We start from the raw sequence: 16,337 nt of genomic DNA on the forward strand, positions 1-16,337 counted from the left end.
CACTGTATATATAATAGTGGTCATAATATTCATGTAAAAGATTATAGGAATAAATGATGCGTCCCAAGACGTACACTGTTTCACATCAACAACATTGAACCAAACAACAGAAACAAATACTACAACATATATTACGTCAGACATTACGAATAACTGGCTGGGGTGCATCAATTTAATCACTTCCTTCAGTGCTTAGTCCATATAGGAACAGTGAGGCCTACTTAGAACCCAAACTGGTGAAATAAATGTTTTCTCTTCAGTAGTCAAAATACTTTTTGAATGTAACTGTTTTCTAAATACCAATGATATAATTTGTAACTGTAGTGGAATACAGTTACTTATATTTTGTATTTTAAATACATAATCCCGTTACATGTGTTCTGTTACTCCCCAACTATGTGTATAATTAAACATTATCATTTGAGACTGTGTGACATTTTTCATGTTTTTCACCGTAATAATTACTAGAAAAAGGTTTCCAAACTTCGCTTCTAACTGACAGAATTGTCCAAATCTGAGACACATCCTTAAGTGATAGTTCAGCCTTTAATTAATATTATATCTTCATTTCCCTACCCTCATATTCTTCCAACCCCTTGAAACTTTCTGTATTCTGTTGAACACAGAAGATGTTAGACAGAATGTTAGGGACTGACAGTCTCAGTCACCATTCCCTTTCAAAATATGGAGGGGGAAAAAACATGCAGTGAAAGTAAATGATGATTAAGGCTAGCGTTCTCTCTAACATCTCCTTATAGGAATAATTTTCCCAAAATGGAAAATTCTCGCATCATTTACCCACCCTCATGCCATCGCAGATGTGTATTTTTTTTCTTCTTCTGCTGAACACATGCAGCGGTCTGAGCAATGAGTTCGGTCTAAGGCCTCTCCTCCATTCACTGGTGTTCAAACCGATTCAAACCACTCTCCTTGTTGACCGTTCCAAGATGGCGCCGCAGTTGACGTATCCAGACCAGCCGAATGAGGCTTCTATGTATGAATATCTATGCTCCTGTGTTGTAAACAACACTGTGCTTTTGCATTTAAAAAAAAATTTTTTTTTTTTTGCATTTCACGCATCGGGCTGTGTGACCTTGACCCTCGAGAATTTTTACATTTTAATTTTTTTATGTTTACATTTTATTTAAGTTTTAAATATTTATCTATTTCTTACACACACCTAGCGTTTTGCTTCAGAAGACATTCATTAATCCACTGGAGTCGTACGGATTACTTTTATGATGGCCATATGTGCTTTTTGGAGCTTCACAAATGTGGCACCCATTCACTTGCATTGTATGGAACTACAGAGCTGAACTATTCTTCTACAGGGCTTTTCCTGGGTGAAAAATGGGCTTCGGTGGTGGCTGACGTACACTCATCACACGTGATGCAATTTGTAATGAATATTATTTCTTTTTGATCATCTGAGCATCTAGAAACTTCTGAATTCAACAGATTTTGTACATCAAGGTGCTGTGGGAAATCAAACTAACTTAACACCTTATTTCTATAGGCCTAAATATAATATTCATGAGTCTGTTGTAAAGTGACAATGAATCACTGTACTGTTTTGGGACTGTAAATGTTTGTTTCCTACTTCATAACAGATGTTATTTTCCCTTTATAAGACTCTTAATGGTTTAGGAATCATTGTGATTCTAGGAACATCTTTAGCCAAATAAGGCCAGTTTGTTTCCTAATGTTAAACATCATCAGGAAATATATTACAATATTACGTATGACGTTCTTCACAGTTTATAAAGGGCCAGACTTTTATTCTTCATTGTACTTGCCCTTATGTTTACCATAGTTCTTTTATTGTTTAACAGTTGCATTTGTAATGCCATAATCACAAGAAAGACCATGGCTGGCTCCTCATTACAGTGGTAGGGTAGTATAGTCTTTCTTAAAAAAAACAAAACCCAACAGTTTATTTGTCATGAAAAAATAATAGCCTAAACGTATTTAAAAGTGAATACAACTGCCACAGTTGTAATCAAAAATTCTGTTACAGTTTACTGTGATAAATGTTAATAAGGGTGTGTTGATGTGTAGATGTAAAAAAAAGTCTTGTAATTGATGCTGGTGTAGGGCAGGTGTTTTCTCTTTCCCTCGTCAGTGCTGTTTTTGAAATGGTAGAATTGCTCTATAGCGCTTTAAATAGTGAATTCTCATATTAAATTCAAACGAGTTCAGTTTTGTTGTCTGTGCCACTATATCGAGGGAAGCCCAGTTTAATCGTGCATGTGATCCTGTCACTGGAGCTCATAAATTGAGGGAAGCCCAGTTGACGCGCGCGCATATGCGTTGTCCAGAGATACAGGAGGAGAGAGCAGAGCACATTACTTGCGCGAGTAATTCTTGGAGGATCGCGCAACACGCATGTGAAACCAGTCTTCTGTCACACTGCGCACATTCATGTTCCACATAAGAAGCATATTTAGTGCTTATAAAGCGGGAAAAGCAAGATGAATATCATAAAATTTGCTTCAGCCAAAAAAAATTAAATGCAGGAAAAACACTGTGTTCTGCTGAAGAAAGTCATACACATTCTGGGATGGCGTGAGGGTGAGTAAATGATGAGAGAATTTTCATTTTTGGGTGAACTATCCCTTTAACTCAGCAGGGAGTCCCAACGGTCAAGTGATTAACAACCTCCTGCTGAGAGACCCTAACACCTCGTCCTAACCTAACCACGCGATAGGAGTCCAGCGACACGCAAACTGTCTGTCCACACTAGGCGCGACGCGACACCATATTGTTATGAGGATAATTGACAATAAAATGTAGAAAACAGAGCGATCACAGACAAAACAGTCTGTTTTAAATGTAATTCATTTTCTCACTGAAGCTCCTGAAGTGCATACGCTTTCTACGGAAAACTCAGAGGGGATGAATACACAATCACACACGTACACAATGCAGCGCTACTTTATGAATCGCATCCTTATTCAGTCTGTTACGATTGTTTATGTCCACGTGGTACTCCTGTTGTTATTTTGCCGATCTCTACGATGTCTTGGTGTGAAACATTTCTTCTGGAAATGTTTCACATCTCAGGAGGTGCTCTTGAGTTTAGTTTGCTTTATTTCCACGGAGCAGTTTGTCTTTTACATGCATTGTGAACGCAACTCTGCAGGTTCATTTTATTTTGACTTTGCTTAATTCTAAATCTGCTATTTGTGGTAGTATACTGTACATTACCATACATACCAAATTACATGTAACAACATGAATTGTCATGTGTGTCATAATTCAGTACAGCCTCAGAAATGGTGCTTGAAAAAGAAGTTTCTCTTCCGTGCTTGTCTTCTCTTTAGCCTCTTTGTATGTTGCTAAATTGTCATTATAATAATAATATGGTATCACATGTATAACAAAATAACAATATTAAAAGTGCGTGTGTGTGTGTGTGTGTACAGTTGCTATCGAAATTATTCAACCCCCCCCCCCCCACCCAAGACATTAAGGATTTACAATTGTAAGCTTTTCTGATGACCCAGATTTTTTAAACTTTACATCTATATCAGTTGAGTGACACATTCAAAGTCATAGTGTGAATATATAACCTAATATTTCTAAATAGCAGGATTTTTTTTTAAATACAGCCATGTCATAATTATTCAACCCCTATTGCATGTAGCTGTTTCTTAAATATGTAAGGCTACACAAGTAATTGTTTTAAAACAAAATTAAGTCATCAGTCTGCAATGGCACTTATTTAAGTTTTAAAATGTAAGTTTAGCATTGTAAGCAAAAATGTATTTCTATGCAAAAAAATAAGCTGTCTCAAAAGCTAATAGAGGAGATTATTTCATGGCTTATTTCATGGCTAAAAGTACATTAGAGGAGAAGGGTCATGGCTAAAAGTACATTTCCAAGGCACTTCAATTTCCAATAGTCAAAGTTGGCAGCACCATTCATGGTACAACAGCAACGTTCTTGGGGTGTGGAAGAAAGCAAAACTTCACCAAGGGAAATGTTGACAGTTGACTGAATATTCAAGAAGTAATTAGGAAAGACCTGTGGAGTCCTGGAAGAAGGTTTTATAGACGTATAACACTAAACTGAAAATGAGTTTTAGACCCATGGGTCAGCAGTACGTCTGGAGTAAGATGACAAGGTGATGACAAGAACGACACCATCCCCACAGTCAACATGGAGGGGGGTCAGTCCTGTTATGGGGTGTTTTGCGGCTGCAGGAAACGGCTATCCTGACTATGTGACTGACACCATGGATTCTTTCAGGTATCAGGCCATTTTGGCATTAAAAATGTTGAATCTTGGTGATCACTGGACTTTCCAGCAAGTCAGTAACACCAAGGATACATCCAAGTTGTCCAAAATCTGGTTCAGGGATAGGTTGTGTAATGTCCTTAAATGGCCCTTTCAGTCCATCATTAAAATCCCATTGCAAACCTTTGTTGGGATTTCAAGAAAGCAGTGGCAGCACAGAAACCAAAGAATGTCAATGAGCTGGAAGCTTTTCCTCATGAGAAATGTGTAATTCTAATAGAGAGATGTCCAAAGCCTGAGAACACTTACCTGAAACATTTATTTGCTGTTATTAAGGATAAAGGATGCTCCACAAATTATGGATTTTGGGGTTGAATATTTTTGACATGACATTTGTAGAGAGAATTAGTAATTTTTTATTTTAAAAAAGGTTTTAGTTGATGTGTTTTAATTCACATCACCAGAATGTATTGCTGGTCAGGGGGGTTGAATAATTTTGATTGCAACTGTATATTAGATGTCTGCAACCCGACGGGTTTTGGGTTGGGTTCGGGTTTTTCAAGTAGGACTTTGGGTCGGGGGCGTTCACAGTGAATGTGTTTTTCCACGTGTCTGTTCTGTTGTCCCATTGTTTAAACACATGCTGGACGAATGTCTTTGACATTTTCACCATGTCTCGTTTTGTCTTCAGGGTCCGGCATATTTTAAACACCAAGTTAAAAAGAACTTAACATTTTCAAAAATGCATGTTGAAACACCTGCACTCTGTTTCATTCTTTGCGCTGCACTTAGATTGTTTTTAGCGCAGTTGTCACAAAGATTCAACATTCTAATTAAGTTCAGGCTGCATAGAGGAGACTGTTGCAGTGTTTCATATTATTCCAGATTGTTCTGCACCAGGTGAAGTTTCAGTGCATAAATGGTAAGGCAGTGCTTTTTCCCTACTGCTCTAGTGTACTAAGGGGCTGCTGTGCCTTGTTAAAACTGTGTATGTTTACTGTTTCAGTACTTTCATTCTGAGTGACTCCAGCCAGGTCTCCTAAGCAACCAAATTGGCCCGGTTGCTAGTGTCACATGGGGTAACCTCCTCGTGGTCGCTATAATGTGTGGTTATCACTCTCGGTGTGGTGAGTTGTGCGTGGATGACACAGAGAATAGCGTGAAGCCTCCGCACGTGCTACGTCTCCGTGGTAACGCGCTCAACAAGCCACGTGATAAGATGCGCAGATTGATGGTCTCAGATGTGGAGGCAACTGAGATTCGTCCTCCGCCACCCGGATTGAGGCGAGTCACTGCGCAACCACGAGGACTTTGGGTATTGAGCATTTGGAGACTTTTAATATCCCCTTCCAATGGGTTCAAAAGTGCAGAGGCAGAGCTGAAGCGCCGCATTTCGTCTGATGGCCTCAGAGAATTGACCCGATTGAAATACAGATATAATACTATTTTGTCACGTGAGTTTTAGCTATTCAGGGCAAGACAGTCATACTTTGAGTCGGGGGACAAAGCAGGGAAGCTTTTGGCTAGATATATAATGCAGAGAGAGTTTTTTTATACCATTCACTCAGTGAAATCTGCTGGTGGTAAAATGTTTACCTCAGGCATATTAATATTGATATTAATAATGCTTTTAAAGAATTCTGTCTTGTTCTTTATAGTTTCACATCTTCGTCTACTAATGAACTCCCTAAACTGACGACTGAGCAAAAAAATTATCTTGATTCTGAGATAACCTTGGAGGAGCTTGGCGAGGTAATTAAGACCTTGCCTACAGGCAAGGCTCCAGGGCCAGATGGCTTTGCTGCTGAATTTTTTAGATCTTATGATACAGAACTGGCTGCACTTTTGCTAGAAGTTTATACGGAAACATTAAAGAATGGAAAGCTTCCGCCAACCATGACACAAGCCCGGATCAGTCTGATTCTTAAAAAGGACAAAGATCCAAGTGAGTTTAAGAGTTACCATCCAATTTCCCTGATCCAGCTAGACATTAAAATATTGTAAAAAAAAAAAATTGGTTAATCGATTTAGTAAAGTTATGACATCTCTTATACATATAGATCAGGTGGGGCTTATTCGAGGCCATAACTCTTCTGATAACATTAGGTGTTTCATTAATGTCATGTGGGCAGTGGCGAACGATCAGACTCCGGTCGCTGCCTGCTTGACGTCGAAAAAGTGGTTGTTATGGTAGAATGGGATTATCTTTTTAAGATTTTGGAAATCTTAAATCTTTTATTGGGTGGATTAAGTTACTTTATAGACACCCGGTAGCAGCGGTTCTAACAAATTATTTTACTCTGGATAGAGGCACCTGGCATGGTTGCCCTCTTTCCCTCTTATTGTTCTGTCTTGCCCTGGAACCATTAGCAGCTGCGATAAGAAAGGAGGATGATTTTCCATGGGTGGTTGCAGGAGGTGTGGCACATAAATTTTTGCTTAACGCAGATTATATTTTACTATTCGTCTCCGACCCTACTAGATCTATGCCTTGCCTCCACAGAATTATTCATTCATTTTCTAAGTTCTCAAGATACAGAGTTAATTGGTCTAAATCCGAAGCTTTGGCTCTGACATCGTACTGCCCGGTAACGGCTTTTCAGCCGGGCGCCTTCCAGTGGCCCAAACAGGGCATTAAGTATTTGGGTATTTTATTCCTAGCAAAATTGTGTGATTTAGTTAATTTTGACCCTTTAATAAAAAGGTTTTCGAGCGATGTGGGCAGGTGGGCTTCATTACATTTATCTATGACTGGGAAGGTTAATGTTATTGAAATTAATTTTATTTCAAAATTCAACTACCTGCTACAATCTCTCCCTATAGATGTCCTCCTCTCTTATTTCAAGCAATTTGATAACATAGCGAAGTCCTTCATTTGGAATTGTAAACATCCCAGATTATACTTCTATAAGTACAAAGGTGTGCTAGGCCTACCCAAGATTTTGTTGGGTAGGCTATTATGCATTCGGTCTCAGACATTTGGCTCATTGGTCGCTTCCACCTGAGAGAGCCCCTCCCTGGTTTTGTATTGAACAGGAAGTTCTTGCCCCTATCTCGCCATTGCAAAGCATTTCTATCAAACAAACTGGAGAAGTTAAGTTACACCCCGTTATCTCGCATTTGCATGCGGTATGGACAAAAGTGTCCAGAATGTTTAATTCAGACATTTATTTAAATGTTGCTTCGAGCATATGGCTGAACCCAAAATTATGTATTAATAAGTACCCTTTCTGCTGGACAGAGTGGATTGTGAGGAAGGTTAATATGCTCGGTGACCTATATGAGAGTGGAATGTTGAGATCCTTTGAAAATTTGATTCAACATTTTGAGATTCCCAGGTCTCAATTCTTTAGATATTTACAACTGCGCCACCTGCTCTGTACTATTTTTGGGAGTAGCATACACCCCCCTAAAGCGGCAGACACTCTGGAAGTGGTGATTACTGCTTTTGGAAGAGGTCATGAGGCATCAGTGTGTATTAATCCCTGCTAATTCAGAGTCTGGGGGATGGAGCTTCAACTTCTATCAAGAGAATATGGGAGAAAGATTTAAACTTAGTATTGGAGGAGGGAGTGTGGGCTAAGATTCTAAAAAATGTCAATATAATTTGATACTGTGTGTATGTTCTGTTTCTTCAGTCCTGTTTTTTGAATCAATAAAATGTTAATATAAAAAAAGAATGTGAAATGTCAGAATAAGAGTAGAGAGAATTATTTAATCCAGCTTTTATTTCTTTCATCACATTCCCAGTGGGTCAGATTCCAAATTCGACACTGAACTGTTTTTAGTACCATTAGACAAACTATAAAAAGAAATCGTAAAAAAAATGTTTTCACTTTTTATGTTTCATATTTGATACATTAGGTTTTAAAGGTCATTATCCTTCTGAGGCCCAGCAATTTATTTTTGTGTAGGACATTTGTTATTTACGTTTTTCTTAGCCCATACATGCTACAGTGGTAAATCTTGGGGTATTATCAAAGACTCCCTGGGCTTTTGAGAGATACCAAATGTTTGAGAGTTGGCCATGACAACTTCCTCTCCTTGGTCTATAAATATGGATTGAAATGTATCACAGTTCAGTTCAGCACATCAAATACAATATGAATAAAATATAATTTTTTCAATAAACAGTTTTTATCATATGTAATTTATGCACCAAACATAATATTGACATTTAAAAAAGGGAAACTGTAAAACTTTTTTAGCTGGGTATCAGGAACTTATGGTAGGATGACATCATAATAACTTGTAATGTAAAATAATGCGATTTTTATAATGACAGAGAAGGCTGTATACAGTTAAATTCAGAAGTTTACATACACCTTAGCTAAAAACATGTAAACTCAGTTTTTCACAATTCCTGACTTTTTAATTGTAGAAAACATTGTCTTAGGTCAGTTAGGATCACTACTTTATTTTAAGAATGTGAAATGTCAGAATAATAGTAGAGAGAATGATTTATTTCAGCTTTTATTTCTTTCATCACATTCCCAGTGGATCAGAAGTTTATATACACTTTGTTAGTATTTGGTAGCATTGCCTTTAAATTGTTTAACTTGGGTCAAATGTTTTGGGTAGCCTTCCACAAGCTTCTCACAATAAGTTGCTAGAATTTTGACCCATTCCAAAGTCAGTACCTTGACTTTGTTGTCCTTAAGCCATTTTGCCACAACTTTGGATGTATGCTTGGGGTCATTGTCCATTTGGAAGATCCATTTGCAACCAAGCTTTAACTTCCTGGCTGATGTCTTGAGATGTTGCTTCAATATATCCACATAATTTTCCTTCCTCACGATGCCGTCTATTTTGTGAAGTGCACCAGTCCCACATACAGCAAAGCACCCCCACAACATGATGCTGCCACCCCCATGCTTCACAGTTGGGATGGTGTTCTTCGGCTTCCAAGCCTCACACTTTTTCCTCCAAACACAACAATGGTCATTATGGCCAAACAGTTCAATTTTTGTTTCATTAGACCAGAGGACATTTGTCCAAAAAGTAAGATCTTTGTCCCCATGTGCACTTGCAAACTGTAGTCTGGCTTTTTTATGGCTGTTTTGGAGCAGTGGCTGCTTCCTTGCTGAGTAGCCTTTCAGGTTATCGCGATATAGGACTCGTTTTACTGTGGATATAGATACTTGTCTACCTGTTTCCTTCAGCATCTTCACAAGGTCCTTTGCTGTTGTTCTGGGATTGATTTGCACTTTTCGCACCAAACTACGTTCATCTCTAGGAGACAGAATGCGTCTCCTTCCTGAGCAATATGATGGCTGCGTGGTCCCATGGTGTTTATACTTGCATACTGTTGTTTGTACAGATGAACATGGTACCTTCAGGTGTTTGGAAATTGCTCCCAAGGATGAACCAGACTTGTGGAGGTCCACATATTTTTTTCTGAGGTCTTGGCTGATTTCTTTTGATGTCAAGCAAAGAGGCACTGAGTTTGAAGGTAGCCCTTAAAATACATACACAGGTACACCTCCAATTCAATACACCTTCTATCAGAAGCTAACTGGCTAATTATCTAAAGACTTGACATCATTTTCTGGAATTTTCCAAGCTGCTTAAAGGCACAGTTAACTTTGTGTATGTAAACTTCTGACCCACTGGAATTGTGATATAGTCAATTAAAAGTGAAACAATCTGACTGTAAACAATTGTTGGAAAAATGACTTGTGTCATGCACAAAGTAGATGTCCTAAACGACTTGCCAAATCTATAGTTTGCTAACATTATATCTGTGGAGTGGTTAAAAAATTTGTTTTAATGACTTCAACCTAAGTGTATTTAAACATCTGACTTCAACTTTATGTCTGATCCTTGGAAAATCACTGCATCTTCACAACTGGAAGGTAAATTGCACTGAACTGTAATATTGTTTCCCTTTTCTCCATTGAAGAGACAAGAATGTCGGAATTTACACAAACATTATAATATTTATCCAGTGGCCATTGCAATGAAACAGCCCTTTAATGGTTTGACCACGTTTGCCTCGAGAGCGCAGTGTTGATGTGAGACAGGTGTTATTTACACATGCGCCAGATTCATGTGAGTCACAAGAGAGAACCAGAAGAGGTCTCCAGCGTGCATCTGTACCACTATAAAGTAAGCAGCAGTCTTTATCATTTTATGTCAGGAGGATCTTTTTTTGTTTGTTGTTATAAATTAAAAATTGTAGTCATGATAGTAATCCCATTATTTTACTGTAACTGTAATCTGAATATGTTGGGTTTTTATGTAACCTTAACGAATTAGTTACACCTTTTTTGTATACTGATTATGTAACTCGGGCCAAAACAATTAGTCGATGTTATCATCAAAAACTATCGACAAAAAATTCTGTTGTCGAATAGTCATTTGATCTCATTTAACGTAACATGAGGTCACATTAAACTCGAATGATGATGCGCGAGAGCAGCACTGCAGTTCGTGCCTCACTGAGGAGAGGAAGAATTACACAGCTCACAGTCCAGATGCACTCTAAACTTTCCAAACAGCTTCAGGTGATGTAGATCACAAAGAATGAGGGAATGATAAAGCAAAAATACAAAATAAGTAAATACAGAAGCACTCTCGTTGTGGAATAAGTGGAGCTGGAGCTGCGTGTCGAGCATCTTTAAAGGAAACACCCCGATGTTACATCTTTAATGCAGTTATATTTAATGCGTTATAGCTTTACTGAAGTTCAGATAATATGCAAGCAGATCATGTAAATTACTACAGACTCCGAAACTGGCATTTCTTTGTGTGGTCAGCGCCTCTTCTATGAGTTGCGCGAATGTCCCAAGCTAAGGGGGAGAGATTGAAACTGCACCTGGCTGATGCACTGTCACGGGGACGCTCATCCCTCGAGCGCACACGCTTAATGCCAGCTAGATTATAACGTGATGGCTTGCGATTTATTGAATCATAATATATGTCACTGTGCATTTCTTATCGTGAAGAAAATTGGCAATACGCAGCTTTATTAAGAAGAGAGGTTTTTTTTTTTGTGAGTTAAAGATGGATCAAGGTGAACAAAAAGGTAGTCTTCGCCCCATTATACACTGCAACAAAATACGTTTTTGATTTGTTTTTGTATAATAAAGAATGTGTAAGTGTTTCAAAACTTTTGACTGGTAGTGTGTGTGTGTGTATATATATATATACATACATATACACACAGTGCATTCAGAAAATATTCAGACCCCTTAATGTTTTTCCACATTTTGTTATGTTGCAGCCTTATGCTAAAATACTTTAAATTAGTTTTTTCACATCAATCTGCACTCCATACCCCATAATGACAAAGCAAAAAACAGATTTTTGATAACTTTGAACATTTATTTAAAAGAAAAAACTGAAATATCACATTGACATAAGTTTTCAGACCCTTTGCTGTGACACTTGTAATTAAGCTCAGGTGCATCCCATTTCTCTGGATCATCTTTGAGATGTTTGTACACTTTCATTGGAGTCCACCTGTGGCAAATTCAATGGATTGGGCATGATTTAGAAAGGCACACACCTGTCTAATATAAGGTCTCACAGCTGAAAATGCATATCAGAGCAAAAACAAAGCCATGAGGTCAAAGGAACTGCCTGCAAAGCTCAGAGACAAGATTGTTTCGAGGCACAGATCTGGGGAAGGCTACAAAAAATTTTTGGCTGCATTGAAGGTTCCCAAGAGTGGCCTCCATAATTATTTAATGGAAGAAGTTTGGAACAACCAGGACTCTTCCTGGAGCTGGCTGCCTGGCCAGACTGAGCAATCGGGGTAGAAGGGCCTTGGCAAGAGAGGTGACCAAGAACCCAATGGCCACTCTGGTTTAGCTCCAGAGATTTTGTGTGGAGATGGGAGAAACTTGCAGAAGGACGACCATCACTGCAACACTCCACTTATGGCAGAATGGCCAGACGGAAGCCTCTCCCCAGTGCAAGACATATGAAAGCCTGCTTGGAATTTGCAAAAAAGCACCTAAAGGACTGTTGGACTGTGAGAAACAAGATTCTCTGGTCTGATGAAATGAAGATTGAACTGTTTGGCCTCAATTCCAAGCATTATGTCTGGAGGAAACCAGGCACCACTCATCACCACCATCCCAACAGTGAAGCATGGTGGTGTTAGCATCATGCTGTGGGGGTGTTTTCCAGCGGAGGGGACTGGTCAGGGTTAAAGGAAAGCTGAACGCAGCAAAATACAGAAATATCCTTAATGAAAACCTGGTCCAGAGCATGGATTGCTCTCTTCACGTAGGTAGAGAGCAGCTGCCCCAAGTGGAGGAGTTAGAGTATCTCGGGATCTTGTTCACAAGTGAGGAAAATTTGGAGCATGAGATCGACAGGTGGATCGGTGCAGCATCTGTAGTAATGCGGTCGCTGTACCAGACTGTGGTGGTGAAGAAGGAGCTGAGCCTGAAGGCAAAGCTCTCAATTTACCAGTCTGTGTACGTTCCAACCCTCACCTATGGTCATGAGCTTTGGGTAGTGACCGAAAGAATAAGATCACGAATACAAGTGGCCAAAATGAGCTTTCTTAGTAGGGTGTCAGGGCTCACCTTAAGGTATAGGGTGTGAAGCTCTGACATCCGAGAGGGGCTTGGAGTAGAACCGCTGCTCCTCCATGTTGGAAGGAGCCAGTTGAGGTGGTTCGGACATATGATTAGAATGCCTCCTGGATGCCTTCCTGCGGAGGTGTTTCGGGCATGTCCAACTGGGAGGAGGCCCAGGGGAAGACCCAGAAATATGCTGTAGAGATTATATCTCTCAGCTGGCCTGGGAACGCCTCGGGATATTCCAGGATGAGCTGGAGGATGTGGCTGGGGAAAAGAATGTATGGGTTACTTTGCTTAGTCTGCTGCCACCGTGACCCGGTCCCGGATAAGCGGTCAAAGATGGATGGATGGATGGATGGTCCAGAGCGGTCAGGACCTCAGACTGGGCTGAAGGTTCACCTTCCAACAGGACAATGACCCTAAGCACACAGCCAAGACAATGCAAGAGTGGCTTAGAGACAACTCTGTGAATGTCCTTGAGTGGCCCAGCTGTCCACTTACAGTCCCCATCCAACCTGACAGAGCTTGAGAGGATCCGCAGAGAAGAATAGCAGAAAATCCCCAAATCCAGGTGTGCAAAGCTTGTCACATCATACCCAAAAAAGACTTGAGGCTGTAATCGCTGCCAAAGGTGCTTCAACTAAGTCCTGAGTTAAGGGTCTGAATACTTATGTCAATGTGATATTTCAGTTGTTTTTTTTTATACATTTGCAAAGTATAAAAATCTGGTTTTTGCTTTGTCATTATGGGGTATGGAGTGTAGACTGATGAAAAAAAATATTTAAAGCATTTTAGCATAAGGCTGCAACATAACAAATTGTGAAAAAAATGAAGGCGTCTGAATGCTTTCTGAATGCACTGTATATATTTGATATCACTTCAGTAGTATTTCAGTTTGAATGACATTAAAATGAAAGTTAACTTTTAGAAAATTAAAGATAACATTAAAAAAATTACTTTATGTGACTAATCAATCTGTTCATTTTAGACCTGATGCAAGTGAAAGAGGAAAGTCAAGAACTGAATGAAGTGGAGGAGAAACATCAGTATCAGACACTTGATTTCGAAACTGGAGAAACATCTTTTAGTTGCTCACAGACTGAAATGGATTTCACACAAAATATAACTGAAAGAACAGGATCCAAAAAATCTTTCACCTGCCCAGAGTGTGGAAAGAGTTTCATCCAAAAAGTAAACCTTAGAGATCACATAAGAATTCACACTGGCGATAGGCCTTTCTCATGCCATCAGTGTGGAAAGAGTTTCATTCATAAAGGACATCTTAATGATCACCTAAGAATTCATACTGGAGAGAAGCCTTTCACATGCCCTGAGTGTGGAAAGAGTTTTGCACAAAAAGAAAACCTTAAGAGTCACTTGAGAATTCACACTGAAGAGAGGCCTTTCACATGCCATCAGTGTGAAAAGACTTTCACACGTTTAGGATACCTTAAGAAACACATAGCATTCCACACTGGAGAGAGGCCTTTCATATGTCCTTTGTGTGAAAAGAATTTCACACATAAAGGAAGCCTTAATGAACACATGAGAATTCATACAGGACAGAAGCCTTTCACATGCCACCACTGTGGAAAGAGTTTCTCACATAAAGGAAACCTGAAGATTCACATAAGAATTCACACCGAAGAGAGCCCTTTCACTTGCCCTCAGTGTGGAAAGGGTTATACAAATAAAGAAAACCTGAAGTGTCACATGAGAATTCACACTGGAGAAAAGCCTTTTGCATGCCATCTGTGTGGGATGAGTTTCACTCGTAAAGTAATCCTTCAGTCCCACATAAAAAATCACACTGGAGAGAAGCCTTTCACATGTCCTCATTGTGGAAAGAGTTTCAAAGATAAAGCATACCTGAAGCGTCACATAAGAGTTCACACTGGAGAGAAGCCTTACGTGTGCCCTGAGTGTGGAAAGAGTTTCACACATAAAGGAAACTTTCAGACTCACATAAGAGTTCACACTGGAGAAAAGCCTTCCACATGCACTCAGTGTGGGAAGAGTTTCACACATAAAGGACACCTTAATGATCACATGAGAACTCACACTGGAGAGAAGCCTTTTACATGTCTACAGTGTGGAAAGTGTTTCACATGTAAAGGACACCTTAATAATCACATTAGAACTCACACTGGAGAGAAGCCTTTTACATGTGATCAGTGTGGAAAAAGTTACACAGTTCAAGCAAGCCTAAAAAAGCATATGAAAGTTCATTCTGGATAGAAGTGACACCAATGTTTGAGTGTGCCAAGAGACGGGAGCAGTTTCAAACCTCACCTACGCATTATGGAGACTGATATGATGTACAGATAGGATACCCTATTTGTGTTCATTGTGGGGAGAGAGAACATACATCTGTGTGGAAGCTCATATGTACCCTAAGAGTGGTAAAACCTTTACCAGAGCAGACTACTTGAAACATCACCAATCCATCAACAGATCCATTCTTGAGAACCCCCCCCTAAAAAAAACACAAAAACACAGGAGTGAAAATGAGTGATTTGTAAATTCTTTTCAACCTGTGCTATATTCCAAGCACTACAACAACACATTATTTGATGTTTTATCTTGTGAATGTAATTTTTATATATATATATATATATACACACACTTTCAAATCAGATGATTGCAACATGCTTCGATAAAGTTGGGACAGTCAGGTGTTTCCCACTGTGTAACATCATCATTTCTTCTAATAACACAAGCATTTGAGCACTAAAGACAAAAGTTTGTTATGCTTAGCAAGCAGAATTTTTCCCATTCATCCATTATGCATGTATTCAGCTGCTCAATGGTACAGGGCCTTATTTGCCGTATTTTAGGTCAGCAATTCAACATCGTGCTCAGGTTGATTATGAATGCATACATGGGAGTCCTTATGTGAAATATTGCTTTATCCTTGTGCTTCTTGGATATTCAGTTTATCAAATATTTTTTTCTATTATTCGAATGAATTTGTTATTCATTTTGAAGTCATTATTTGTGCCTTTCTGAATAAGGTATTCAGGCTTTGGCCACATCCCTAGTATCTACTGTCTCATAAAAAGGCATTGTTCAAAGTTGTCACGGTGAGCAAAGTTCATCTTCAGGTTCAACATTTTCAAGTAGTGTAAAATTTCCTTGAGTATTCACACTTCAGCTCTCTTAAAAAAATTTATTTTTTAATCCAAACTTACAGTTGATCCAAAAGTAAAAGTAAACCCATTTCTCGTTGCCTTTGCATTGTACCAGAATTGTATTATTATAAATGAATATTAGACTTTCTTTATGCATTAGTAATGATTCATTTTGATAAGTAAACTAAAGCCTTTATTTTGCACGAAAAACTGAAAAAATACCTTTAAGTTTCTCCTATTCTGTTTAGGGATATAAATGAACAAAATAAATTTACTACCCTGCTTCTTAACTAGAAAGGACCTTTGCATTGCTAAGCTCACTGAGGTACTCTTTACTGATAATTTACCAAAAATGAAAATTCTGTCATTATTTACTCAAACCTATATGTGTTTCTACTGTCGAATGTTAGGCTGAACGACTTCCTCCATT

The 16,337-nt window shown here is 38.9% G+C and overlaps 1 pseudogene; it reads left to right on the forward strand.

Annotated features, from left to right (window-relative positions):
- Positions 1–15,020, forward strand: part of LOC127440574 (zinc finger protein 850-like) — a 57,899-nt pseudogene extending 42,879 nt beyond the window's left edge.
- The last annotated feature ends 1,317 nt before the right edge of the window (positions 15,021–16,337 follow it).

The sequence above is a fragment of the Myxocyprinus asiaticus genome, chromosome 5 (genome assembly GCF_019703515.2).
Source record: "Myxocyprinus asiaticus isolate MX2 ecotype Aquarium Trade chromosome 5, UBuf_Myxa_2, whole genome shotgun sequence".
NCBI classification, from domain to species: Eukaryota; Metazoa; Chordata; class Actinopteri; order Cypriniformes; family Catostomidae; genus Myxocyprinus; species Myxocyprinus asiaticus.